The sequence below is a fragment of the Perognathus longimembris genome, chromosome 3 (genome assembly GCF_023159225.1).
Source record: "Perognathus longimembris pacificus isolate PPM17 chromosome 3, ASM2315922v1, whole genome shotgun sequence".
Taxonomy (NCBI): domain Eukaryota; kingdom Metazoa; phylum Chordata; class Mammalia; order Rodentia; family Heteromyidae; genus Perognathus; species Perognathus longimembris.
The window spans coordinates 22,405,499-22,433,008 of NC_063163.1; the positions used below are offsets into that span (position 1 = coordinate 22,405,499).

Consider the following 27,510-nt stretch of genomic DNA (forward strand, 5'->3'; position numbering starts at 1 on the left):
CGCAATGACCCGCACCGGCCGCATGAAATTTTGATGAATTCCTTAATGGTTGCAAGATGAAAGCGCCTCTTCCAGAAACAGGCTAAAAATAGACATGTCAGTTCTACACACACACACACACACACACACACACACACACACACATCTTAAAATGACCTTTATTATTTACTCCTCTGTATTTGGACAATTCTTGAAATGTCATTTAGTAAGTGCTTTCACTGATAAAAAAAAAAATGATAGCTTATGTCATGAATATTGATGCTGTGTTTTTTAACCTGAATCTGAGACTAAAGGCCACTGTCATTAGTTACACAAGGGAGGAAAAAACATAGATAATAGAGCTACCCACACACAGCTATTATTAAATGAGACCAATACATGCCACTTCCTGCCATCCCAATAAAAGGAATTAGGCAGTTAGAGCTCTGATAACACTACACTCTTAATACTCAAAATGAGCAGACAAATTTACACAAGAATACATATAGGGACTTATGAACTCCAGCTTGTCTAAGCCAAAGAAGATTGTATTATACTGCTTCTCATTGCTATCATGAAATGCCTGAGGTTGTTTACTTATGAACAGAAAAGGTTTACTGTGGCTCAGAGCTTTGGAGGTTCCAGTCCATGATTGATAGGGCAATTTCTATAGGTTGCACATCACAGTGGGAGCATACAGCCAGAACAAAATAATTTACTTCATTGCCAAGAAGGCAAAGAAAAGAAAGAGTCAAAGGTCCCACTCAACTAAATACCTCCCGTTAGGCCCCAATGCCCCAAAGTTCCACCAACTCCCCAAAGTGCCACCTGGAGGCTATGCTTTCCTCACAGGCCATTGGAGTTATTCAAGGTACAAACTAGCCAGGCAACAGTTGAATTTTCACAGGGAGAAGTAGGAAGGCAACACAGCAAGTTTGAAGATTTTGTCATGAAATGGCTAAGACCTGGCCTGGCGGGGGGCGGTGGGGGGGGGGAGGAGGAGGAGGAGGAGGGGGAGGAGGAGGAGGAGGAGGAGGAGGAGGAGGAGGAGGAGGAGGAGGAGGAGGAGGAGGGGGAGGAGGAGGAGGAGGAGGAGGAGGAGGAGGAGGAGGAGGAGGAGGAGGAGGAGGAGGAGGAGGAGGAGGAGGAGGGGAGGAGGAGGAGGGTTCAGAAGGCTGGTGTTAAAGAAGTTTTGAGTAAGCAGGTCCAGTTGAAGCTGCAAGATAAAGATGGTAGGCAAGCTCTAGAGAAAGATGCTGGGGCTCAATGTGAAAGGAAAGCCCCTCAGGTACAGTGAAAGCCAGAAAGTGGCTGGAAATGAGGAGGTCATGGAACTGAGAGGCCTGAGAATGTGACAGGCCCTCCAGTGGACCCTGCATTCACCTGAAATGATGCGGAGTGAGGGTGGGAGGAAAGTAGTCAGGTGCCCAAATCTTCATGAATGGAGAAAGGCAAAGGAGAGGCCTGCAAATGCCTGCGGAAAACATGCTGGATCACTTCACTAACCACACTCAAGCTCACACTTTTTTTGTGGACATTTCAGGCTAATTGTCTGGAAGACATTTCTTAAACTCTGAGATACTTAAGGTGAGGAGAAGCCACTGGAAGTCTAGAAGGAGAAACAAAAGAGTGGGATTCTCTTCAATCAAAGAAGGAATCAGGACTGGGGATATGGCCTAGTGGCAAGAGTGCCTGCCTCGGATACATGAGGCCCTGGGTTCGACTCCCCAGCACCACATATACAGAAAACGGCCAGAAGCGGTGCTGTGGCTCAAGTGGCAGAGTGCTAGCCTTGAGCAAAAAGAAGCCAGGGACAGTGCTCAGGCCCTGAGTCCAAGGCCCAGGACTGGAAAAAAAAAAAAAACCAGAAGGAATCAAAGAAGGAGCAAACTCTGGGAACGTTCATGTTGGAACAATTGTCCCAGACACCCGAGTGGTGAGTTCCAGGAAGAAGCACCAAATCTGATGGAGCCAGGAAGCAATCTGTTAGGGAGTATGACCAAAACGCCTCCATGACATGAGCTCAGTTGCCAAAGAGATGACCTGACATAACAGGAAACATTTCCATGTCAGATTTCACAGTAAATACCTTGTGACAAGTCAAGTACAGCCCATACAAATCCTGCAGTTCCTGCAATGAAGCAGACTCCACCTGAAACTAAACTGAACAAACACTCTCTCCTCCACACACACCCAGAAGGCGGACAGAGTGAATAATACTTCAAACATTAGCTCACTTGTCTACAAACAGTGAGACATTTGGGCTATGTTCACATTACCTGGAGTGAAACTAGTTTTTCTTTTAAGCTTTGAAAAATAGCATTTTTCTCCATCATACTTGAACTTACAGAAATCTTCCAGCTTTCCTCGAAGAGTCCATGCCAAATGGGCTCTTCAGCCTTTAGTGAAAAAGCTAAGGGAGAGCACTCTAGCTCTGGGTTCTAGCCCCAGTACTGGTAAAAATTAATCAATTAATTTAAAAAGTAAAATATACCACTTTAGTGGTAATTGGTCACTTACAAACATAGATAGATAGACAGACAGACAGACAGACAGACAGATAGATAGATAGATAGATAGATAGATAGATAGATAGATAGATAGATAGATAGATAGATAGATCTCCTGACATATTTTCTAAAAACTTCTTCTTGGAGCTGGGTCAAGTTTAGAGCACCTACCTAATAAGCTCTAAGCCAATGAATTCAAACCCAGTACCACCAAAAAATAAAAAAAAAAGTGGTTGTAATTATTCCTCAGCCAGTGGAAACAGTTGTTCATCCACTCAACAAGTTCTCTGTTTACTTTATGCACCTGCTTAGTAATATGCATAAAGTAATAATATGGGAGACAAAAGAAATCTAAAACCTAATCTTTCTGAAAACCCATTGTAATCTAGAGACAGGCAAATTGGGACTCATTGAGCTAAATCTGCCTTGCCATCTGTTTTTATACATAATGTTTTATTGGACCACAGCCTCCAATTATTCACTATGGCATGCCTCACTTGAATGGAGAGCACTAAGTCAGCTGACTGCCTTGTCCTTTACAGAAGCTTAGCACCTGCTGTCCCTGACAAGATATAAAGTGCTGCCACTTATTCGTTCACACACCACAGTATCACAGCCAAAGCAGCATTCATGCCCCTCATTCAAAACCCGGAAGTCTCACAGGGCGCCAGTGGCTCACCCTTGTAACTCTAGCTACTCCAGAGGCTGAGATCTGAGGATCATGGTTCGAAGCCAGCCCAGGCTTCGTCGTCATGAGACTCTTATGTGCAATTAACCACTCAAAAACCAAAGTGATACTGTGGTTCAAGTGGTAGAGCACTAGCCTTGAGCATAAAGAGATCCAAGGTCAGTACCCAAGCCCTGAGTTCAAGCCCCACAACCAACCAAAAAAATAAAAATAAAACCTAAAGTCCCAAATGGTTTCAAATCCAAAACTTTCTGATCACACACGTGATGCCATGACAGAAAATTCTGTATCTGGCCTCACAACAGATCAAAGAGAAAATAAAGTTATTTTTAAATGGTTTATAAAGTTCCTAGGTATGTACGATATATACAAAACTAATTTTTGCATTTATACATGGGTCTCATTCCTAAGATATTTCATGAGTACATGCAAATATTCTAAAACCTAAAAGGAAAAAAAAAGAAATCCAACGTATTCTGGTTCCTACCATTTCAGATAAAGGATACTCAACCTGAACCCAGGTACATACATGAAGCACAGCATGCCCTAGATTTTTCAAATACACAAAATAAAATAGTCTTCTTGTGACGATGTAGGAGAACCTAGTATTCCAGTGTGGGTGGACCAAATCACAGAGAGCCCTCATTTCACATTTTCCCTGGCCCTTAGTAGAAAAGGGCTTCTCTATCCTGCACTCACCAAAGCGAGAGGGTATGGATGCTTTCCACTGGGAAAATGGATATATATGTTCCCCACCTGCTGGATCCTGGAGAAAAAGGTGCTGCTCACGGGAATGTCAGCATTTAGGATCCTACCCATACCTGATAGTTCAGTTGTGTGCTCAGGAGGCAATTTGTCCATACCAGAACCTGCAACAGACCTCTGGCTCTGTGGCCAGGCTGGAGAAAGTACCTTTCTAGAACTATCCTCGTGGATCTTACAGTGTGGTATGAGCTGCTTCCTTCTGGATTAAATAAAGTAGTGACAGGCTGAATTCTAAAGATGGAGCCTTAGCTTACAGGAAGATAAAGAAAGATGGGTAATTAGCAAAACACATCTAAAACTTGTCTACAGATGGACCAAAAGTTGAAAGAGAGACAAATGTCAATGGAAAGGGATGTTATGGTTCAGATACAAATGCCTGGAAGGACGGAGATGCCCTGGGCTCCTGCCAGTGGTAGAATGGAGGGGGGTGGAAGGGTGCTAACCTCATTGACCTGATTAGTCCATTGATGAAATCACAGCTGAATGGGCAATGAGGAAGCAGGGCCTGATGGGAGAAAGTATGTCAGCAGGAGCTTGTCTTCGAACAGTGTACTTTGTCATCAGAACCTTCATCTCCTGGCTGCCATCATGTTTCTCCCTTGCCCTGATCTAAGAGACCATGAGGTCAACCAAGCATGGATTAACCCTCTAAAACCATGAGCCAAAATGGCTCCTTCTTCCCTTGTTTCTCCTGGATATAATGTCACAGCAATGAAAAGCAAGAGATACAAGTGCCCTTCTGGAATTTCCTTTAGTATATGGAATAAATTTCAAGAATTACCAAGAAAATTCCAAATACAAAACTTCAACCTCAAGACTGAAGGAGGGAAAAGAAATATTAAAAGAGAGAGAAAAAATTGAAGAATAAAGGGGCAGTAGTTGAGTGTTTACTTAGCATGTGCAAGGACCTAGGTTTAATCCCAGAATGGAGGAGGAGGGGGAAAAGAGGGAGAAAGGGGAGGACAGGCCAGGAAGAGGGGGAGGAAGAAGAGGAGGGAGAGGAGAGGAGGGAGGAGGAGGACTCTAACAAGAGCAACTCACAAGGAATACTCCTAAAACACTTATTCAAGCAAGTGATGGATTGGGAACTAAGAAAAAGGAAACAAAAAAACTTCATACTTTCCAGCACAGACTAGGCTGTGGACATGTTGAAAACAGAAAATTGATAGACTCAAAAAAGCAGCTAATGGCTGAAAAGCTTGTGTACATGCTGCCAACATTATTTTCTGTTGTGAATTAGTGAACACCAGAATGGAGGCTGTAAATACACAGGTTGTTGAAATAATTTTCACACTGGTGGGAGGAATGCTGCCAAGAATAGAAGAAAAACCAAACCCAGTATAGGATAGACACATCTCAGCCAGTATTCCAATATACACTGATTGGCTCCAAGAGGTCCTTTTACTGCTTTGTGCTAAATGTGTCAGAACATTGACAGAAATAGGGAAAAATGAGCACAGAAGGTGAGAGCTAATCATCTAATCTTCTCAATCTTAAGGAATGTATCCCAGGAAAGAGAATGAACTGGAACTTTCTGTTATTTGCAGAAGAATTCTAAGTGCTCAACTGGAAGGAATGGCAGGATTAACAGTGATACAGAACTACAGGAGAAAGGGCATTTTTCTCAGCATTTGTTACAGCATTGCCAAGAAGATTCTTATTCTTTAACCTGGTTTAAATAGTACTTATTTGGCATTTTATTCTTAGGACTGTTAATGGTTTAGAATGTATTAGTCCTAAGTGTCCACAGAGTCTCATAACAGTGTCTTTACAAACAACTGTAACTGCTTCAATGCTACAACAGTAATTATTAAACCTTTATAGGAAGGCAGTGGAGTTAATGTTTCACAGATAGGTCATAAAAGCCATTGATTTTTATGTACCTTTACACTGTTGAAATGAGACAATATGAAGTGTTATATAGATATATGTACTTAATCATGGAATGCAGAGAAAGCAAAAATTGGACACACACACTTTGTTGTAGTGAACTAAGGAGAGAGAAAGGAAGGGCAAGATGCACGAATTCAGCATGATGTTGTCTTTACCCTTCTTTGCCTCCCATCCAGTGTAGGGCTAAAGTAGAATTCAATACACAGAGTAGACAGGAGCTGAGCGAACACTGCCCTCTGGTGGCCAGGAACTGCCCCGCCCTGCAGTCCCAGGAGATAATAGAGCCCACTGGTGATTTGGTTGCATCCCTCTTCTTTCCTGTGATGCCTCTATGCAAGTAAGAATTATGTGTGTCTTTTCTCTTGTTGATCCTTATGTATCAAATCTGGGAGGGTTGAAAGGTTTTCCTCCCCTCCATAGCTCATCCAGACTATTACAAACCCTTCCCTTCTTCTCCTATTCTTATCTGCCTTCACAGATAAACCTGAAATCAGATTTCCCCATCAGCATGTTGTTCAGAAGCCATTTTGGTACAAACAAGGCATAGCTGAGTACTGCGTTCTTTCACATAGGACAAATACAAGGAAACAATCCACAGGCTCAATTACCTCCTCTCAATGACCAGGCCTGAGGCCACCCAGGAAAGACAGCAGACTCATGGCCAGGCTTTCATCTTTTAATTGCTCCCTTTCTTTGACATTCTTTTGGAGACCATAGTGGGGGATGCGGCTTAAGTTTCCTTCCACTTCACACAAACATGAGTCAACCATAGCCAGAAGAGGGGGAAGAACACTCAGCTATGTGGCAGAAAAACCTCATTCCCAGAGGCCAGCAAGGTTTGCAGAAACTCCAATCCCATTACTCCAAATTCATGTCTGCCTCTTGCAGGATGTTTATAGACACTCTGCTACGCAGAATTAAACAAAGGCGAATTCCATAGAAAATCTAAACCAAAGGATATTCACAGGCAGAACTTTTCCTTGTTGGCTAAAATTCTGAAGGAGTTAGTTACATGAATGATAGATGACTGAAAAGTTAAGGTAAATATATTAAAGTTTTTTCCATCATTACTTCATCTTCATCTACACAATAATTTATAAATTGGTGGAGGAAGGTGAAATTTATCACTATGAACCCAACAAATCACAATGACAATCATATCAAGCCTTGAAGGAGCCTCTAAGAATAGGTACTAAAAGCTCCTCACAAAGGGGAAATGTGTGTGTTTATATATACACATATAATATATATTATGTGTATATTTATATGTGTATATAAATTATGTTATACATATATAAGAAGAAAATTAAGGCTCTTCCTTTAAAATGGGTAGCGATGAACAGAAAGAATATGCTTAGGAATTCAAGGTTTGAATCAGTCACCCTTATTACTGTTAAGCTGGGTTACAAAATTTCTAAGCCTCCCTCTATTTTTCCCTTCCATTTAACTCAATGTACACAAAAGGAACTGCCAAATTCCAGTGGCCTTCTCAAAAGACTTTTTTTCTTGCATGGTTAAAATTGCAAAGAGAAAGAGAGAAAATAGATAGAGAGGAAGGGAGAGAGGACCACTAAATTTCAAAGTGTCAAAGCTGGAATACATGGAAAAAGATTCCTTCCTCTGTTTGATATCACCAGTGGATATTCTGCAGACATCCCACTGTGTTTATAAAAGTGCTAGAGCAGAGGGGCATTGATGAAAAAGCAATGTATTTTGGAAAAATACAAAGATGAGATGCTAGGCCTGGATGACAGTATTTGGAACTGGGATACAATTGGAAATCTATATGCAAAGGAAAAAGAGATGGAGGAGAAGGAGGAGGTGAAGATGGAGGAGGAAAAGAAGGGGAAGGGGAAGAAGAGGAGGGGAAAGGAAGGAAGAGGATGAGGAGGAGAGAAAGGGGAAGGAGCATAGGAAGGGGAGGGAGGAGGAGGAAGAAGAGAAAAGAAGGAGGAGGAGGAAAAAATCTATATCTCAATCCATACCCTTGCACAACTTAAAAGACTGGTCTCAGGGGCTGGGGCTATAGCCTAGTGGCAAGAGTGCCTGCCTCGGATACAGGAGGCCCTAGGTTCGATTCCCCAGCACCACATATACAGAAAACGGCCAGAAGCGGCGCTGTGGCTCAAGTGGCAGAGTGCTAGCCTTGAGCGGGAAGAAGCCAGGGACAGTGCTCAGGCCCTGAGTCCAAGGCCCAGGACTGCCCCCCCCCAAAAAAAAAAAAAAAAAAAGACTGGTCTCAGGCCTATCATCTTAGCTACTTAGGAGTCAGATCTGAGGATCATGGTTCAAAGCCAGTCCAAGCAGGAAAGTCCATGAGACTGTTACATCCAATTAATCACCAAAAGAGCCAGAAAGTGGAGCTGTGGCTCAAAATAGTACATTTTCAGCCTGAAGCCAAAAAGCTAAGGAATAAAGCCCAGGTCCTGACTTCAAGCCCCAGTACAGGAACAACCAGTCCATCAACCAACCAATAAATGGCAAGTGTGCTCAGCATCAACAAAACACACACACAGAAAAAGAAAGACTTTGTTTTTTTATGCTGACCTCTGGCAGCTTCCAAACTTCCCACATTCTACTTTCTCCTTGAGCCCACCTATGTACAACCTGATAGGAAAGCCCAGACTATTTATCTAAGTCCATTTTCACCCATGGAAATTTTAAACCACTAGCCAGGTTTGTTTGTTTTTAAAGGCCACCCTACCCCAGGCTTCCTAACTTAGTGACACACAAATTGCCCCAGGGCCTGTCTGGGGCAGAGAGACTAATGCAACTGGGACCCAGTAGATTGTGTAACAAGCCCTTTGGGCCATTCTAACTCTAAAGACCATACTTGGGGTTTTCAAGCAGCTGAGTCTTGGCAACAGCTGATGAACACGCCCTCTACCATTTACCAATCCATCTGTATAGGTATCTGCGCCTTCTAGATCTGCTTTTCCCACCCTGTATCTTCAAGATGAGCAAAGCACATGCAACACATCCATTTAGGGCTAATGATTACAGCAAGGTGCCTATGACATAATACGTAGTAAATATTCATAAAATTTAGTACCCCCCTGGATCAAGTCCATTTTCTTTGTTAGTTCCATACAAGGCGTTATATGTAAGGTACTGGGTATCAGTGGCTCATGTCCAAATCCTAATTATTCAGGAAGCTGAGATCTGAGAATCAAGGTATGAAGCCAGCTCAGGCAAGAAAGTCCATGAGACTCTTATGTATGTCCAATTAACCACCAAAAAGCTGAAAGTAAAGCTGTGGATCAAATGGTAGAACACCAGCGTTGAGCAGGCCCTGAGTTAAATCACCCAGACCAACACACACACACACACGAAGAAAAAACAGCAACAATTCATAGTGGCCTGTAAAAGACAAAATCTAGAGCTGAGGATATGGCTCAGTGGTAGAGAGCCCGCCTAGCATGCACAAAGCCATAGGCAAAAACAAATACAGAGCAGAACCCAGTAGGTACAAAGACAAACAGCTGTGCAGAATGTGAGAGGGCTCAGACCTGACAGGTGTTAGACTTAAGCAATAAACAAATAATAAACAACTAAACAAATGTGTCTACGGTCTTTTCTCCCCATTTCCAATTCAAAGAGAGTCTTAGGTTTCACAAAATCATCTGCTTGTGTCATAAACACTTTTACCAAGCTGGGAAAGACAAGAAAGAGATTACATTCATGGGTGAACACAGATCACTCTGACAACAAACACTAAATTATGGAATAGCAAAACCATCTGTATTTAAGACAAAGTTCAAACAGGGGGAAAAAAGTCTATACTTCCTAACATTCATTTCCTTTGTAACACACACACACACACACACACACACACACACACACACACACACACTGTAAAGAAATTCATGGCAAATCCCTCGTTCAAACTAAGAGAAGCAGAGCCCTAACAAGGGAGACACACACACACACACACACACACACACACACACACACACACACACACCCCCACTGTAAAGAAATTGATGGCAAATCCCTCGTTCAAACTAAGAGAAGCAGAGCCCTAACAAGGGAGACAGGGGTGGAGGCAGGGAGGGGGAAGGCTGTGAGCCTCAGGATGGCTAGAAAGCCCAGTTCCCCAGGGCCACCAAGGAACAGCACCACCCTGTGGAATAAACAACTTGGCCACCATTGACAACTTTCCTCAAAAAGAAAGTTGCTGTTATACTCCACGGAAAATCTTCCCCTCCTTTCAGCACAAGACTCTCAGCTAGTTCAATCAACTTGGCTAAATGATGAAAATAAACTTATCACTTATTCTATATGTATATCTGATTTTTTTCCCACTAATGTATCCCAAATAGCTAGAAAAATTACTAGTGTATTGTAGGTCCCTAAACATTTGTTGAATGAATGAAAATCTGAATGCACTGTAGCTTAGGAATATCAATAAAGAACATTCATTAAATTCTGATTTCAGGTATTAGTGAAGATTAGTGAAGTGACTAGCAAGGCTAGTCAAAGACGAACTTGAGGATAGTAGTGGTTATTCAATTACACTACAAAAGCATTAAAGTAAATGAAGCTATAATTAATAATAATGCATTCAATTTTTGTAGAAGATTTTCCATGGTTCAATAGCCAGTCTCTACTACTGCTTCATGTACACATTAGCAAAATAATTAACTAATATGTGCATTATTATGTCATAATGGTATTCAATGATGATCAATTATAACATTGCCTATTAATGCAATATATTCCCTAAATAATTATATAATTTGCCTAATTAGCTCTAACTTTTCTGAATTAAACAAAATCATGAAGAATAAGCTGAGGATGTCAGTATGGCTATAATCTCTGCATGCAGGAGGTAGAAATAGGAAGGTGGAAAGAGCGCAGCAAGCCTGGCCTATGAGAGTCTCAAAAAAAAAAAAAAAGTTAAAAAGAATAGTGGGTTCCTTCCATACCACAAGATCTCACCATCTTCTGAAAAAGAAAGGTAAAAGCCTGTTGCAGTAGCTCAAGTCTGTAATACTAGCTACTTGAGAAACAGATCAAGATAGGGCACATAAATTTGTAGGCCTCCCTCTCAATCAATGGCTGCCTGAGTAGCACAAACGTATTATATCCCAGTTATGGAGGAAGCACAATGACTGGGAACAATGGTCCATGCTTATCATTCCCAGTGACACAGGTAGCACAAATAGAAGGATTGCATCCTAAGCTGGCCTAGACATCACTTTGTGACCCTACCTCAAAATAACCAAGAAAACTTTATGATGTAACTGTACCCCCTTTTCACAACACCTTGTCAATAAAATTTTAAAAAAAAATTAACCAAGAAAAATATGGGCTAGAGATATAGCACAGGTGGTAAAACACCTGCCTAGCAAGTGCAAAGCTCATAGCCAACACACACACACACACACACACACACACACACACAGAAGGTAAGTTATGCTTATCTCAAACACACACAAAAAAGATTTCATCCAAATACTAAAACTTCACTGCTTTCATATTTAAAACTTCAATGACAAATTTCAAGTGGCAATTCCAAGTTAAAAATTTTAAACACCTGATAAGTGAAAAGTCCTTTATGAAAGGACTTTACAAACATGCAATCTTCAAAGAGATGGCCACCTTATTACAGAAAGGAGGTACTTACTCCCTTTGAATCACTTTGTTTAAAAAGCAAGAAGAAGAGGTTGTCTTCCTCTTATTTACCTTGCACCCCTCTTCTTGGCTAAAAGCTTGGTTAATAATGCAATGCATTCTCCTCTTTGTTAGCCAGTGAAAGGAAGCTTAAATTTCACCTTCTCATTCAATTGGTGGCGGCTGTGGAATGTATTAAATAAGGGACGTTTTATCCAGAGCAGCACAGCCCTAATCTTCAGGTGTGGATTGATACAAAGAGAGAGATATTCACAGAATTCAATGGAGAACCAACACCTAACAAATTCCTGCTCTCCACCCGGTGTCCCATTACCTACCTGCTACCCAGCTTGAGTTCTGTTCCCTGTGTGGCCAAACTCAGATCTATTCCTATTAATGTAGTGATGAATGCAAAATAGCCACTTCTGGGTGTGATGTGGCAGTATGTAAGTCAGGACAAGCTCTGAGAAACCATGTTTGTTAACTGTAATTACATTAACAATCATAGCAATTCACCACCAAGAACAGTGAAAATTATTTCAGTAAATCACCAGAAAGGCCTATATTTAAGCATAAACGTGCTATCCTTTGCAGCATAATCATATTTCACACATTCAACCAACATTTATTGAGTGTCCACATATAGCAGTAATGTGGCTGCATTTCACCTCATGTATTTATTCATACCAATTTATTCTGAACAATGCAGATTTTTATAAATATTGGCAGTTTTAGGAAACATTTACAAACTTTGCCTTTGTGTCTTAGAAAACAGTTTTGTTGCTGTTTTGCTTAGATTTGTTTTCTAATGCTAGGAATAGAACCCAGGTCCTTGGAAAATGCTAGGCTGATAGTCTACCACTGTGTGTGTGTGTATGTATGTATGTATGTATGTGTGTGAGTGTGTGTGTGTCTGTGTGTGTATCTGTGTATGTGCATGAACATGTATGTGTTCCAAGGAGAAATTTGTGATACCAACTTATATAAATCTTTAATTTTATGTTAATAACCATCATGTCTTGTTGACCAACTCTTTCAACTTAGTTAATAAGTAACTGTTATTCTTTGTTTGAAAAAAAATAGGTTTTCAAGGCTGGAGGTACAGCTCAGCAGTAGTTACATGTCTGTTCAGCAAGCACAGGCTCTGAGTTCAAATCCCAGTACTGCTAAGAAAGAAAAAAAGGAAGGAAAGTGAGGAGAGTAAGAAAAAGACGGGTGGTAGGAAATTAAGTAGCTAACACCTTCCCATTGCTTTTTAAACAAAGTCACTCAAAGGCAGTATCTTGCTGTAATAAGATGGCCATTAAAGACTGTTTTTAAAAGGAATATTTTTCATTTCCTGTCACCAGGCTTGCTTTCCCTTTAAAAAGTGGGATGCCAGTTGCCTATGGCCCACACCGAGATCTGAGGATCTCAGTTCTAAGCTGGCTGTGACAGTCTGTGAGGCCCTTATTTGTAATTAGCTACCAAAAAGTTAAATGTGGAACTGTAGCTCAAAGTGCCAGCCTGGAGCAAAAAAGCTGAGGGTAGTGCCCAGGCTCTGAGTTCAAGCCCCAGTATCAGCATAAACAAACAAATTGAGCTAATATCCAAGTGAGAAAAATCTTCCAGCTACAGGTGCCATGATATTTCAAGGACAACTTGGGGCAGGCGGGTAGGCGAAGAATGCAAAGGAAGCCTTCATCCTTCCATTCATTTGCATTGTGCCAGGTTCCTTCACCTTGATGTTGTTTGCCAATGAAGACATACACAGACGCACCCTGACCTCTGCTGCCAGAAACTGGAACTTTTCCCAGGTATTTTCATTTTTCCTTACATCCTTCAATAAAATTCACAGTGCGGGGATGGGGGTCTGAGGCGGGGAGATTCTCTAAAAAGAAATGTACTTATTACCTGCCTTATGAGATAGTAACCCCTCTGGACAACACCTTAACAACAAAAGTATATTTTTTCCAAAATGCATAGCAATATATCTGAAAGTATCATCCACAATATCTTGATGGGCCACAAATAGTATGCCAGGAAGTGAGCACTGTATTTTTATTGGATTTTTATTATGATTTTGCTCAAGTTTTTTTTCACAAGTTATGAAAGCAACAGCAATTCTTTCCATTCTGGATTCAAAGTGAGAGGTAGTTGAGGCACTACTAGAATAGATGGGCCTAGTACGAAGAATCCTTGGGAAGCCAAGCCTCTAGCTCAGAGCCACCTGCCATGCCCCAGGGACACACAGACTTGGGGACAGAGCTGTAAGGGAAACCTTGGAGCACAGCCATTCTCTACACCTTTGGCACAAGCAACATGGTTTCCACCTGATTGTGTTCTATCCTATATCCTGATGCCTCTGCCCAGGAGCCCCAGTAAGCCTTTATTATTTGAACAATACAATATACGGTGTCATGAAGAAAGAGCACCAAAAATACAGAGAAAAATCAGCTCATGTTCTTATGTGGCAATCATTTCCATGGGCAGCCTGAGTTTGCAACAGGGCAGCTCACATATTGAACTCTCAGGGAGTCCATGAGCCTGAAAGGGGATAATATAGCCAACAGTCTGCCGCAGGTGGGGCCAAGACAGAGCATTGCTCACTCTTCTTAATCTCACTCCCTTCTATCATACAATCTCTCTTCTCCTTATCAGCAGACAGAAGAAAGTGAATCTATACTGTCTGTCTCACTCTGCGTTCAAAACCCAGTACTGCCCACCCCCACCCCCAAAAATAGGTAAGCATCTTCAGAGTACAGAAAGAAGACAAAACAGGGCTGAGAGCATGGCCCAAGAGTAAGAGAGCCTGTCTAGGAAGCTTAGCCCCTGAGTTTAGTCCACTGCACTTTCAAAACAAAAGGGGGAGCAGATAAATTTAATCTATTCTATTAGTGTCTAATTTAGCAATGAAATCACTCGCAGATTTCCAGGGCAAGTGAACACAAATAGGCACCAATTCTTCTAACTAAGAACAATACTTTTGTAGCTGTCAACCTCAACCACAAGATATAAATGTTTCCAAATTAATTATAAACAGAAATACACAACTACTCACACATGACATCATTGCCTTTTAAGGGTATTTAGAAATGTTCTCTCAAGGATCAGAAGTTACCTGAGTTAGAATTTGCCTACTTGTTGGGTTTCAAATACACCATCCAGAATTGGGGGTGAAAAGCTGTTTTTGTAGATGCTGTTTGCCAGCACTTTTGTAAATAAAGTAAAATTGCTATTTACCATCATTTGTTAAATTCTACAAGCTCTAGATTTGAATACATGATGGAAAACACTAATCTTTCCCTAGCCATTTTTGTTAAATAAAAATCATATATAAAGAGACTGTTAGTTTGGACTGAGCTTTCACACTGTTATGGGGTTCGAGGGATGAGATTCCATGTTACTCCAAGAGTCCACCACTCAGAGACAGTCTCAAGCAAAAAGATGGATTTATTGGGGAAGCAAAAAGTGAACTGACCAGCCAGGGATGCAGCACAGACTCAGGAGCTGAAACTGTGACCCCTAACAGTGCTCCAGCTGGGGTTTATAGAGGTAAAAGCATAGCACAGATGTGGGACATTGATGCAGGGGGTAGAGCAAGCAACAAACGAGTTAAGCAAGCCATTTACAGAAGCAGAATATTGTGGTCAGGTTGACCTAATATTTAACTTCATGTTAACAATTTCTACCATGTTTCCCTAATAAAGATGGAGTCAGCTCTACTCCCCCCAACATTTGCTACCATGTTTCCCTAATCAAGATGGAATCATCTCTACTCCCCTCAACAATACTAAATCCAAAGACAAACCAAAATGCAGTCTCTTATGCCATACTAAGGTTCCACAACAGGAAGCTGAAACTAAGTTGCTTTTCTGATCTTCTGAAAAACCTACAGACTGAGAAATAATAGACAAATTCCCAAGCAAGGTAGTTTTAGTCAACCTAAGGAAGCCCTAGGTTTAACCTTCATAGGAAACATAACTGAAAGGACCAGGGCATGAACTCAGGGCCTCACATTTGCTGGGCACTATCACTTGAGCCAAGCCTCCAGTCCAGCTTTTTGCCAGTTAACTGAAGATGGAATCTCAGCCTTCTAGACAGCTGGGATTACAGGTATGAGCCACGGGCACCAAACTATGTTATACTTGCCATAAAAGACTCAAACTGATGCCAGGGGATTGTAATCCTAGAAACGCAGGAGGCCGAGATCTGAGGATTGCAGTTTTGAAGCCAGTCTGGGCAAGAAAGTCCATGAGACTCTTATCTCCAATTAGCTGCCAAAAAAAAAATCTGAAAGTAGAGCTGTGGCTCAAGTAGCAGAGCACTAGCCTTGAGCAAAAAAACTCAGAGACAGAACCCAGGCCCTGGGTTCAAGTCCCAGTAGTGGAACCAAAAGAAAAAAAATACTCAAACTGATACCAACACTAAAATATACTAGGATTAATACCTAATACCTGTTTCATAAGTTTTTTGACACATAAGAGGCATTTCTGTCAAAATTTGAATATCCTGTTTGGATTCTTTTAAACCAAACAAGCAACAGCTTTGCATTACAGCCAGGCAGCTGTGGCTCACGCCTGCAAATTAGCTACTCAGGAAGCTGGAATCTGAGGATCAGAGCTGGAAGCCTCTGATCCTCAAAAAGCCAGACCAACAAAAAGCTCTGACCAGGGCTGGGGATATGGCCTAGTGGCAAGAGCGCTTGCCTTGTATACATAAAGCCCTCGGTTCAATTCCCCAGCACCACATATACAGAAAATGGCCAGAAGTGGCGCTGTGGCTCAAGTGGCAGAGTGCTGCCTTGAGCAAAAAGAAGCCAGGGACAGTGCTCAGGCCCTGAGTCCAAGGCCCAGGACTGGCAAAAAAAAAAAAAGAAAAAAAAAAAAAAAAGCTCTGACCAACAAAAAGCTGGAAGTGGAGATATGGTAGAGTGCCAGACTTGAACAAAAAAAAAGCTAAGAGACAGCATCCAAGCCTTGAGTACAAGATCCTGACACTAATGATTTGCACATTGTTTTCCTGGGAAATACAGCATAAAGATGAACTCACCACTATGGGCACTATGCTCAATTCATAAAGGACATTATGGTTTGACACGACTTTCCTCTTCCCCGTGTTCACTGCCATGATGGATAGTGGCCACCACCCACAAAGGCCATCAAGCCAGTGGGCCAAGGACTGAAACCTCTTAAGCCATCAACCACAATATACCAGTCCATTTAAGTTACCTCAGGCATTTTATCCTAGTAAGGGAAACTGAGGAACACAGCTTATCCCCACTAGGAAGTCAAGGTATCTGAAGAAAGCAACAGAAAGAAAGATGGTAGGTACAGAGAGGTTCATGCCTATAATTCCAGCTATTCAAGAGGCAGAAAATGGGAGGGTTACAGTAAGAGGTTAGCCCATGCAAAAAGTTAAGAAGCCCTATCTCAACAAACCAAGTCAAGCCTAGTAATTCAGACCTATAATCCCAGCTAATGCAGGAGATGGCCTAACCTGAGGAAAAAGTACAAGGATAAAGTACAAGACTGGATAGGTTCTTTCACTCTTCAGAATGTATTTTAAAAAGTGGATAGAGGAGGAAGTAACAAATTGTACAAGAAATGTACCCACTGCCTTATGTATGAAACTGTAACCCCTCTGTACATCACTTTGACAATAAATAAGTAACTATTCAAAAAAAAAAAAAACAACAGTGGATAGAACTGGGCACTGGTGGCTCATGCCTTTCATCCCAGCTACTAAGGAGGCTGAGATCTGAGGATTGCAGTTCCAAGACAGCCCCAGCCCAAACAGAAAAGTTCCTGTAGGACTCTAATCTCCAATCAACCACTCAAAAGCTGGAGGAGCTGTGGCTCAAGTGGTAGAGCATGATCCTTGAACACAAAGAGGTTCAGGGACAGCGCCCAGGGCCTGAGTTCAAACCCCACAACCAACAGGGAAAAAAAAAAAAGGACAGAGTCTAAAATGGATTTCCAGAATCCTACAAAATGCTAAAACAAACATAAAAAGAAATGGACTTTTTAAATCAGCACCCTCACAAAATCTGTCCCAGAACAAGAAAGGAAGGAACACGATTCATTTTAGGAGGGTAATAAAATTGCAATCCTTGTCAACATAATGTTCACACGTAAGATACAAAAGTAATTCACTGACAAATGTAAATGAGAAAAAAATGTTTTGAAAATGTCAAGTAACAAAAGCAAACATATTTTAACAATTCTTCATGATGAAGAATTTATTCCATGAGGAGACACAAAATCCAGCCTAGTATCTCACAGAGGCTGTCAGAGCTCCAGGATTTCTGAGGAGCCCCATCATCAGGCGGTGGAGAATGCACATCTCCTCCTGCCATTCTGCATGTTTCGTGGGTGGAGTCCTTTAGGAACACTCATGCATGTGCACAGAGGTTAACTTGGGTTTTTTTCACTATGATGTAGTAGTTTTTCCTCACATTCACAAATGCTCTAAGTTCTATGTGTTCGTTATTGCCCAATAAATCTGGCTGGAAATCCCACATTGCCTCACGACTGCAAGGAAACAAGTATGCTTTCTGGTCTCACTGGCAATATAGAAAATTTAAACTTTTATCCATTCTAAAAAAAAAAAAAAGAATTTATTCCAAGGAAGGAAAGGTAGCTATTATTTGTCAGCATGTTTTACCATATGAATGAGTTTAAGGAAAGGATTCACATAATTCTAACATGTCAAAAATTAGTTCAACATCTAGTTGTAATAAATATTCTCAAAACAAAGAATGAGGAAACATATATATAAATTGATTTTTAAGTTATATTTATCAAAATCTACTGAACAGAGTGGTGTAAATTTTAATGATATATACACTAACTATAACAAAAAATATTTGATACAGTACTATTAAATCAGTAACAAGTTAAAGAGGCCACATTATGCAGGAGCTCCTGATGAATGTAAAAATGAGAGGGTAGAAGGAAAGAGATAAAACTGATGATTTAGAAATGATTTGGTCATCTACAAAGAAAAAAAAAATCAATCAACTCAAAGCTAATAAGGCAGTTGACTTTCTCAATAAAAGATAAGCTGGCCAGGCACTGTGGCCCATGCCTATAGTCCTAGCTACTCAGGAGGCTGAGACCTGAAGATCACTGTTCAAAGCTGGCCCAGGGAGGAAAGTCTGAAATTTGTATCTCCAATTAACCAACAGAAAACTGGAAGTGGCACTGTCGCTCAAAGTGCTAGCTTTAAGCAAAAGAGCTCAGGAACAGTGCCCAGGTGCTCAGGAACAGTACCCAGGTGTTGAGTTCAAGCCCCACAACCAACAACAACAAAAAAAAGATTTTTATACTAACCAATTAGAAGATATAATCTAAAAAGATACTATTAAGAGCAACAGCAAAAGTATAAAGTGAAATGAACTCCAAGCTACGAAACAAGAGGTTTTTTTCATTGTTGTTGTTTTTAATGTACTATGTGAAATGATTTCTTTTTTCTTTCCTATGGTTTAGCCCCTGTTGTCAATGTATTTAATTTTGGTACCCTGGGTATTGTATATACCTTTTCTGAATTAGGGAAGGGAAAGGCAACATCAAAATGGTAAGACAAAGGATAAAGGACAAACCAATGCAACAGTGATACTCACAAGACAATATATTGGAAATTAACTGTACAAATTGGAAGTGGGGGAGGGCTAGGGGGAGGGAAGATGGGAGAAAAACGAGGGAGGGGGTAACAAGTGTGATAAGAAATGCACTCACTTCCTTACGTATGTAACCGTAACCCCTCTGTACATCACCTTGACAATAAAATTAAATTTAAAAGTAATTATAAAGTTCCTAGATTCAACCTAATCCTTTAATCAAGAACTTTAACCATGATTCTTAAAAGATACCAGAGGAAAAAAAAATATTTTAACTTGAAAAAAAAATAGGTTCTGTTTGCAGATGTGATAGAATACTGTAAAAAACGTCAATTCTCCACAGCTGCTCTGGGAAATCAAGCAAGTTCCAGCAAATTTCAGCAGTATGCATCAAAGGTCTTTCTGCATTGATAATATGGGAAAAACAAAAATGTAAGAGCAGGTATAATGGCACCTGGCCTGAAATCCCAGCACTCAGAAGGCTGAAGCAGGAAGACCACGAGCTTGAGCTTCATGGAGACAACTACCTATCTCCAGAAACAGTGGAGAAGGAAGAGGAGACGCACGAAGACAAGAAGGAAGAAGAGGAAGACAAAGAAGAGGAGACTAATTTAAACTAGCTAAATCAATTCTGAAAAGCTGAAGAGGAGATTCCTCTAAACACATGACAGCAGACACACCTCATGATCAATAAGAAACAGGAAAGGGGCTGGGAATGTGGCAGAGTGCTTGCCTAGCATGCATGAAGCCCTGGGTTCAATTCCTCAGCACCACATAAACAGAAAAAGCTGGAAGTGGTGCTGTGGCTCAAGTGGCAGAGTGCTAGTCTTAAGCAAAAGGAAGCCAGGGACAGTGCCCAGGCCCTGAATTCAGGCCCCAGGACTGGTAAAAGAAAAAGAAGCAGGAAAAACTGGGTGCCAGTAGCTCACTCCTGTAATCCTCACTACTTGCTGGGGGAAGGAGGGGAGCTGCTGAGATCTGAGGATCACCATTGGAAGCCAGCCTGAGCAGGAAAGTCTATGAGACTTTTATCTCCACTAAACTACCAAAACAGCTAGAAGTGGAGCTCTGGTTCAAGTGGTAGGGCTCTAGCCTCTAGCCTTGAACAAAAGAAGCTCAAGGACAGTGCCCAGTCCCTGAGCTCAAGCCACAGGACACAGAGAGAGAGGGGGGGGGGGAGGGAGAGAGGGAGAGAGAGGGAGAGAGAAAAGCAGGAACACCAGTGTAGCAACAGTGAACCAAACAGCAGAGAAGTTAAAAACAAGGCCATCTACATATAGACTTGGATGCATTTTTACAGAAGCAGCAAAGGGGAAAGGAATAGATTCTTCTGTTGCCAAGAAAGCTGAAGGAAAAATGAACAGTGCTTATGGAAGTTGGCAGTAGTCAGTAGTCAACTTTACCTCATCTCACCTACAGGCATAAAAACCCAACTTCATTACCCACATGTGGATATAAGACATATGTATGAATGCCTTTATGGTTTCAAGAACCATAGTATACTAAGTAGGTTGTAACAAAATAGTACTTTGTCACCTAGACTGACAGAAGTTTATTGTTTCAAAGTTCTGAAGTCTACAAGTCTAAAATTTGGGGGATTGCAGAGCCATGCTCTCCTGAAACAGGTAAGAAAAGGAACATTCCTTGCCTTCCCCAATGTTCAGCTGGCTTACTGGCAATCTGTTATTCATTTGCTTACAGAAGTGTTACTCTCAACTCCTTATCTCCACATAGCCACCTTCTGTCAGTGTGTCCATCTCTGTACCCAAAGATGCCCTTTGTGTAAGAAAACTATCATATTGGACCAGCACCTGCCCTAATGACTCTATTTTAACTTGATTACCACTAGAAAGATAGGAGTAATGGTTACAAAGCCATGAAGTGTGCTAGCCATCCCTGAAACCCCAGCACTGGCGAAGTTGAAGCAGGAGGATTGCAAGTTCAAAAAGGGAATACAATGAGTTCCAAGCCAGACTGGCTACTTAGTGAAATCCTTTTACAAAGTACTTGGAAATCAAAAGACTGTTTGAAAATAGGTGATGTTCGGAGGTACTGGAGATTAAAAACCCACCACCCTTTTGTGAAGAACAGAGAGGATGCCAACAGAAACAAAGGGGGATGCTTGGTCATCCTTGATTGTTGACTAGACAGGGAAAAACAACAAGGAAGAATTCTGCAGTACCTCTCACCCTCTTCACAGGGCAGGTCTCGGAGATCCTGCCAGTGTGCCAGCCCAAACCAGGCTTCTTCATAGCCAAGAGCACTGACGTAACCTCTCCAAGAGCCATAGATTTTACAGCCAGAGGAAACTTGTTGGCTACAATTTTGCTCCATTGGTTCTAACTATAAACCCTCTATAGTCTACTGACCACAGGCTAAATACGGCACCTCAGAAACCATAACCATGACAACCCCTCAGAAACACAAAGTACGCATTCAATCACTCCAATGCCATAATTTAAGAGAAAATGTCATAGTCCAGGTTTCAAAGTGTATCCTATATATGAAAAATGCTTAAGTTAAATATTTTAATACATATTGAACAACCATTCTCAACTATTGGATAGATGATCAATAATAAGAAACATTAATAGTATATTTGAGCTGGACGCTGGTTCTCCTGTCTATAATCTAGCTAATCAGGTGGCTGAGATCTGAGAATCACAGCTCAAAGACAGCCCAGACAGGAAAGTCAGTGAAACTCTTATCTCCAATTAATCACACCAGAAAACTAGAAATGGTGCTGTGGCTCAAGTAGTAGAGCACTAACCTTGAACTGATTAGCTCAGTGATAGCACCTAGGCCCAGAGTTCAAGCCCCACGATAAAAAAAGAAAGACAAAGCCTTGCTTTTGCATTTCGGCAAAAAAAAAAGAAAGAAAGACAGACAGCAAGCAAGCACAGAACTGATACCATAACCTGAGTCTGCAGCTTGTTCTTTGGGTCCATTAAGCCATTTGCTCTTCAGTCTTCTCATCTTCAGAATGCATGTTTTCATACATATGCAATGTATGTTAATTTCCTTCTTTTTCCAGAATTTTAAGAAAAACAAAGAACTAGGAGCACAGGTCAGTAGTAGTCCATGTGCAGCATGTGCAAGGCCCTGGGTTCAATCTCCTGCACTGAAAAATGTGGGAAGGGATTGGGGGTAGGGACAGGGTGGGGGGGGAGGAAGGGGGGCAGCTGCAGAGGTAGCTCAGTGGTAGAGCAATTGCTTTACATAAGGCATGTGGGTTCAATCTCCAGTGCTACAACAAAACCCCAAAATATAACGATGATGTCAACACTAAAATACTGGGGCCAAAATTAATGGCCCACACCTGTAATCTCAGCTATGCAGGAGGTGAAGGAAGACTAAGATCCAATGAAGGCTTAAGAAACCCTATCAAAACAAACTAAAGTAAAAGGGGCTGGGGCACATAGCTACATGGTACAGCACTTGATCCCTTTACAAGCATAAGGCCCTGAGTTCAATCCCCAAACCCCAGTACCACAAAGGAAGGGAAGGAGGAAGAGAAGGAAGTAGGGAAGGAGGGAGAAGGAAGAGGAGACGGGGAAAAAAGGGATGGGAAGGAGAAAGAGGGTGTGAGGGATGTAGAAAAGGGAAGAAGGGGAGGGGAGAAGGAGGAGGACAGAGGGAGGGAGGGAGGGAGGGAGGGAGGGAGGGAGGGAGGGAAGGAGGGAGGGAGGGAGGGAGGGAGGGAAGGAGGGAGGGAGGGGTGAGAAAGATGAGAGAAGAGAAAAAAAGAGGAAGGAAGGAAGGAAGGAAGGAAGGAAGGAAGGAAGGAAGGAAGGAAGGAAGGAAGGAAGGAAGGAAGGAAGATAGGTCAATCTCTGGCTAGTAGTACATACATCACAAATACAGCATGGAATTAGAGGTTGTAAGGCCTTCAGTTCAATCCCCAGTACCAAAATAGTAATAATAATCATAATAATACATGTTTTAAATCAAAACTTCATTTCTGATTCACCATCCATTCACCATGCTAGGCATTATTTTTCTCCTTCTATACTCTGCCCTCCAAGTAATGAAAGCATATGGGCAAATGGGCTGAGCAGGGCACGGATGGGGCTCCATTCTGTATCTGATTCTGATCTCACTGCTGCAGAGTTTACATTTTTGACCCCTCACCAGCACAGGTAGTGGAGCAGAACACAAATCGAAATTTGAACTTCTCTATGGCTTTAGTTTGTCTTCATTGTATAGATTTTTTCCTTGTCCTACTTTCAATAATTTCTCATGCTACAAATTTTACCTAATGTCATTATGCAGATTTAAGATTTTACCAAAAAAGTATTCTTTTTTTACTTTAATACAGTGATACTCATCTTATATGAAATGATACCTCTGCAGTAATTGTAATTCTCATTCACTCCATGTTTTTCTATTACTGAATTTTGTATTAAATGTCTAAAATTCACACATGAGGACACACACACACATGCACACATACACACACACACACACACACACACACACCTTCTGCTCAAGCAATGAACTATCTATATATCTCTTCATTGCTTCTCCAGGCACCACCAAAATAGCAGCATAGAAATTTAAGGCTTTATCTCACAAGGACTAAGAAAGGACTACCAGGAGTGATGGGTCCTTTGTCAAGGGAAAGGAATGAGGAACATGGATGGATATCAAGATTGATATAGAACGCAGCAAACACATAGAAAAGGTCACTAAAAAGTTAAAAGAAGGCTGGGAATGTGGCTTAGTGGTAGAGTGCTTGCCTAGTATGCATGAAGCCCTGGTTTCGATTCCTCAGCACCACATAAACAGAAAAAGCTCAAAGTGGCATTGTGGCCCAAAAGGTAAAGGGCTGGTGTCGAGCCAAAAGAAGCCGGGGACAGTGCTCAGGCCCTGAGTTCAAGCCTCAGGACTGGCACAAAAAAAAAAAAAAAAGTTAAAAGAAGCCCCCAGCTTAAAACAGAACAAAATCAAAAGGAAAAATAGAGAAAGTACTGGGAAGAAACTGAGTCTACAGAAAAAAGGAAAAGCAATGTTATAAAATCCTGAGAGCTGATACAATTATTGCCACAGTATCCAAGCAAAATGCTATGAAAATGAGGGTGTGGGGGAGGGAGAGAGGAAAGGGAATCAACCAATAAACATGACAGTTCACTGACAACCAAACATTGGCCATCTCTTCCTCCTTGGTAAAGGACATGACATATTATTGAAAAGAACATTTAACAGTTAAAAACATTTTTGCAGATATCGCTATAGAGTTTAGCAGGGGAGGCAAGTGGAAATGGCTAGGTGAGCTCCTAAGAAAGTTCCTTATGGCATAAGCAGAACTTCATGGGCATTGGACGCAATATCCTTATGGCCAGGGTCAGCCTCCAAAAAGGAAATGCTTGACAACTGTTAGATCAGATCATGCCAACAGAGGCATCATATTCTGTACCCCAAAATGACCCATGAAAGTGCCCCAATTTTACCCAGCATTTGGATACCACACTGGCCATCACAAGCAGAGAGGGCCGCTGTAACTAAACTAAATAATGAAACCTGAATTTCAATGACTTGGCAGTCATCAAGCTGCCAGAAACTCATCTGGAATTTATTAAGCCAAATAGATGCATTTCCTTACATAAAAAGGATTACTGTAAATGGTAGTGTGGTTGTCAACCACATTCTTTTACCAGAACTGGGCCCAAATTTCAAAAGTATCGAGTATTTGGCAAGTTGTACCTTTCAGGTCTTATAAGGATTTTCCAACTCTAAAAATGTTTGCAAGATGGCTTAAAAAGAAGCAGTTGTATAAATGGTATTCTTTGAATAAAGCATCTAAAAATGCACTTTCTTTGTTCAGGGACTATAAAAGCTTGTGTCTAAAATACTTCATTAGGCTCATTTTCAGCAAGACATTATAAAATGTTCTTTTTGAAAGGTCTTACAATTGCCTTTTCCAAACTGAAAGCAGAAGAGCTAAATTAATAAGACAACTCAAAAGATACATACACACCCAACAAAAATAACATGAAATGCAATTTTTTTTTTTTTTTTTTTTTTTTTTTGCCAGTCCTGGGCCTTGGACTCAGGGCCTGAGCACTGTCCCTGGCTTCTTCCCGCTCAAGGCTAGCACTCTGCCGCTTGAGCCACAGCGCCGCTTCTGGCCGTTTTCTGTATATGTGGTGCTGGGGAATCGAACCTAGGGCCTCGTGTATCCGAGGCAGGCACTCTTGCCACTAGGCCATATCCCCAGCCCCCATGAAATGCAATTTAAAGAGACCAAAAGATGTGTAAGAGACAAAGAATGGCTGAGACAAAGATATACAAATATCCCAACAGTAATATATAAGGACCAAAAAAAAGTAACTTCTTTGAAAAGAAGAAGGTTAATATATGGACACTGCATACACAACTCCTTCATCTGATGATTCAGGTAGACAGGTGGCAGTTAAAATAGGAAAACAATGAGCTCCAGACATTTGACTGTGTTTCCAACAATAACCACGACGAGTCAACTAGCCTTTGGATTTTCCTGAAAGATTATTGATAGGAAAGAATTCACAGCTAATAAATGCCAAAATAACACATGGGTTCCTGGGAAGAGAAAGGAGACAAGAGTTACACTGGGAATGGTAGGATAAATTTATAATCCCAGTACATGAGAAGCTGAGACCAGAGGATTTTTTTTTTTTTTTTTTTTTTTTGCCAGTCCTGGGGCTTGAACTCAGGGCCTGGGCACTGTCCCTGAGCTTCTTTTGCTCAAGGCTAGGACTCTACCACTTGAGCCACAGCACCATTTCGGGCTTTTTCTATATATGTAGTACTGAGGAATTGAACCCAGGGCTTCATGTATGTGAGGAACAAGCTGGTACAATTTGATATTTAAAGTAAAAAATACTACTGTAGATTGAACAATTAACTCCTGACTGAAGTTTTTGAACATTTGAGAAAGTTTCTTAAAGATCACACCAGGAAGATTTACTAAATACTCAACACTGTCTTAAACACTGAAGATAAACTGGGAATGTGGCCTAGTGGTAGAGTGCTGGTCCAGCATGCATGAAGGCCTGGGTTCGATTCCCCACCGCCACAGAAACAGAAAGCCAGAAGTGGTACTGTGGCTCAAGTGGTAGAGTGCTAGCTTGGAATAAAAAGAAGCCAGGGACAGTACTCAGGCCCTGAGTTTAAGCCCCAAGACTGGCAAAAGAAAAAAAAAGTTAGAAAAGCTTAATTTCTTGTTACATGTGGTTGTTTATACCTTTTTTTTTAAAGTCTCTATACTGAAACTATTCACATAACATGATTCTAAATTTTGGGGAAAAAAATATCTTGACAAAATTATTCTGGGATTTAAAAAAAAAAAGAAACCTGGAGAGAGGAGATATTTTTCTCCCATTTGGGAAAGGAGAAATAATGTCAGGACAAGATTTAAGTGACTTCCAGATGATCTTCAGTATACCCAGATCATGGTTTTCTAAAATAGAACAGAGCCTTGTGCTTCAAATTTAAGACATTTTATAGTAAACCACATTGATTTTTTTCATCTCTGTGGTCTTAAAAGTACAGTTCCATCAGACTGGATATGAATAACAACTTCAAATTTGGGAACCTCAGCAAGTAGGTGAACCAACTGTGGTACCATTTGCTAGGACCAGAAATGGAGTATGTAGCGGGTAAGAACTGAGTCTTGTTCTGAATATGTGTGCCTACAGTGGGGAATCCTGATTATTCTATACTCGAGTCAACAGTTCAGGAACAAGGTCTAGTCAAGGAATTTAAGGAGATAAGTCTTTACCATAGAGAAGGTATATAAAGTTTCTATGGACTTGATACCATCTGCTAGGAAGAGAATATGCACAAAGGAGAGGAAACATGGGAAATGAGACCTTAGATACTCTAATATCTACTAACACCTAGTTGGACAACTAGAAACATCAAGAGAAATAGGCAATTAAATATTTTAAGAGGGAAGGTTGTATCTACTATGTTCGATGCTTTGACAGGCTAACAATAGTTTCCTCAGATAAAAAACTGATTGCTTTTTTTCCCTTTCATTTAGGTAGAAATGTAAGACTTCAAACTCTGAGAAAGAGGAATTATAGAACTAAAAGATATAATGATGTTAGCCATGTCTTCTCTTCATTTGATTATTATGAAATGGTCATATAACAAAATAATTCAGATATTTCTTTCTGAATGCACACATTTAAGTCAAATTTCAATCCCAGCAAAAAGGAAAAATCTCTTATCATGGTTTTATTTCTAGCATATAAGCCTAAAACATGACCTGGAAACTCTCCTCATCGGAAAAGATGACATATGCTGGGCATGGAGGAGTACTTCTATAATCCCAGCTATTTGGGAGCAAGTCAAGGCCAGTCAAGACAAAAGCATGAAATTCTATATAAAAAAACAAATTTAGAAAACAAAAGTACCATGCCATGACTCAAGTGTTAGAGCAGGTGCCTAGCAAGAGCAAGTCCAAAACTTCAGTC

The 27,510-nt window shown here is 41.0% G+C and overlaps 1 protein-coding gene and 1 long non-coding RNA gene across 6 annotated transcripts in view; both read right to left on the reverse strand.

Moving 5' to 3' along the window:
* Lmo7 (LIM domain 7) overlaps positions 1–27,510 on the reverse strand; it is a 178,446-nt gene that overhangs the window by 140,828 nt on the left and 10,108 nt on the right. The gene's annotated exons all lie outside the window — the stretch shown is intronic.
* Positions 11,311–26,079, reverse strand: LOC125348198. The gene is made up of 3 exons (XR_007210319.1): positions 25,888–26,079; positions 12,479–12,481; positions 11,311–11,324 (listed from the first exon to the last, which is right to left on the reverse strand). It is a non-coding gene; the product is annotated as an uncharacterized LOC125348198 (long non-coding RNA).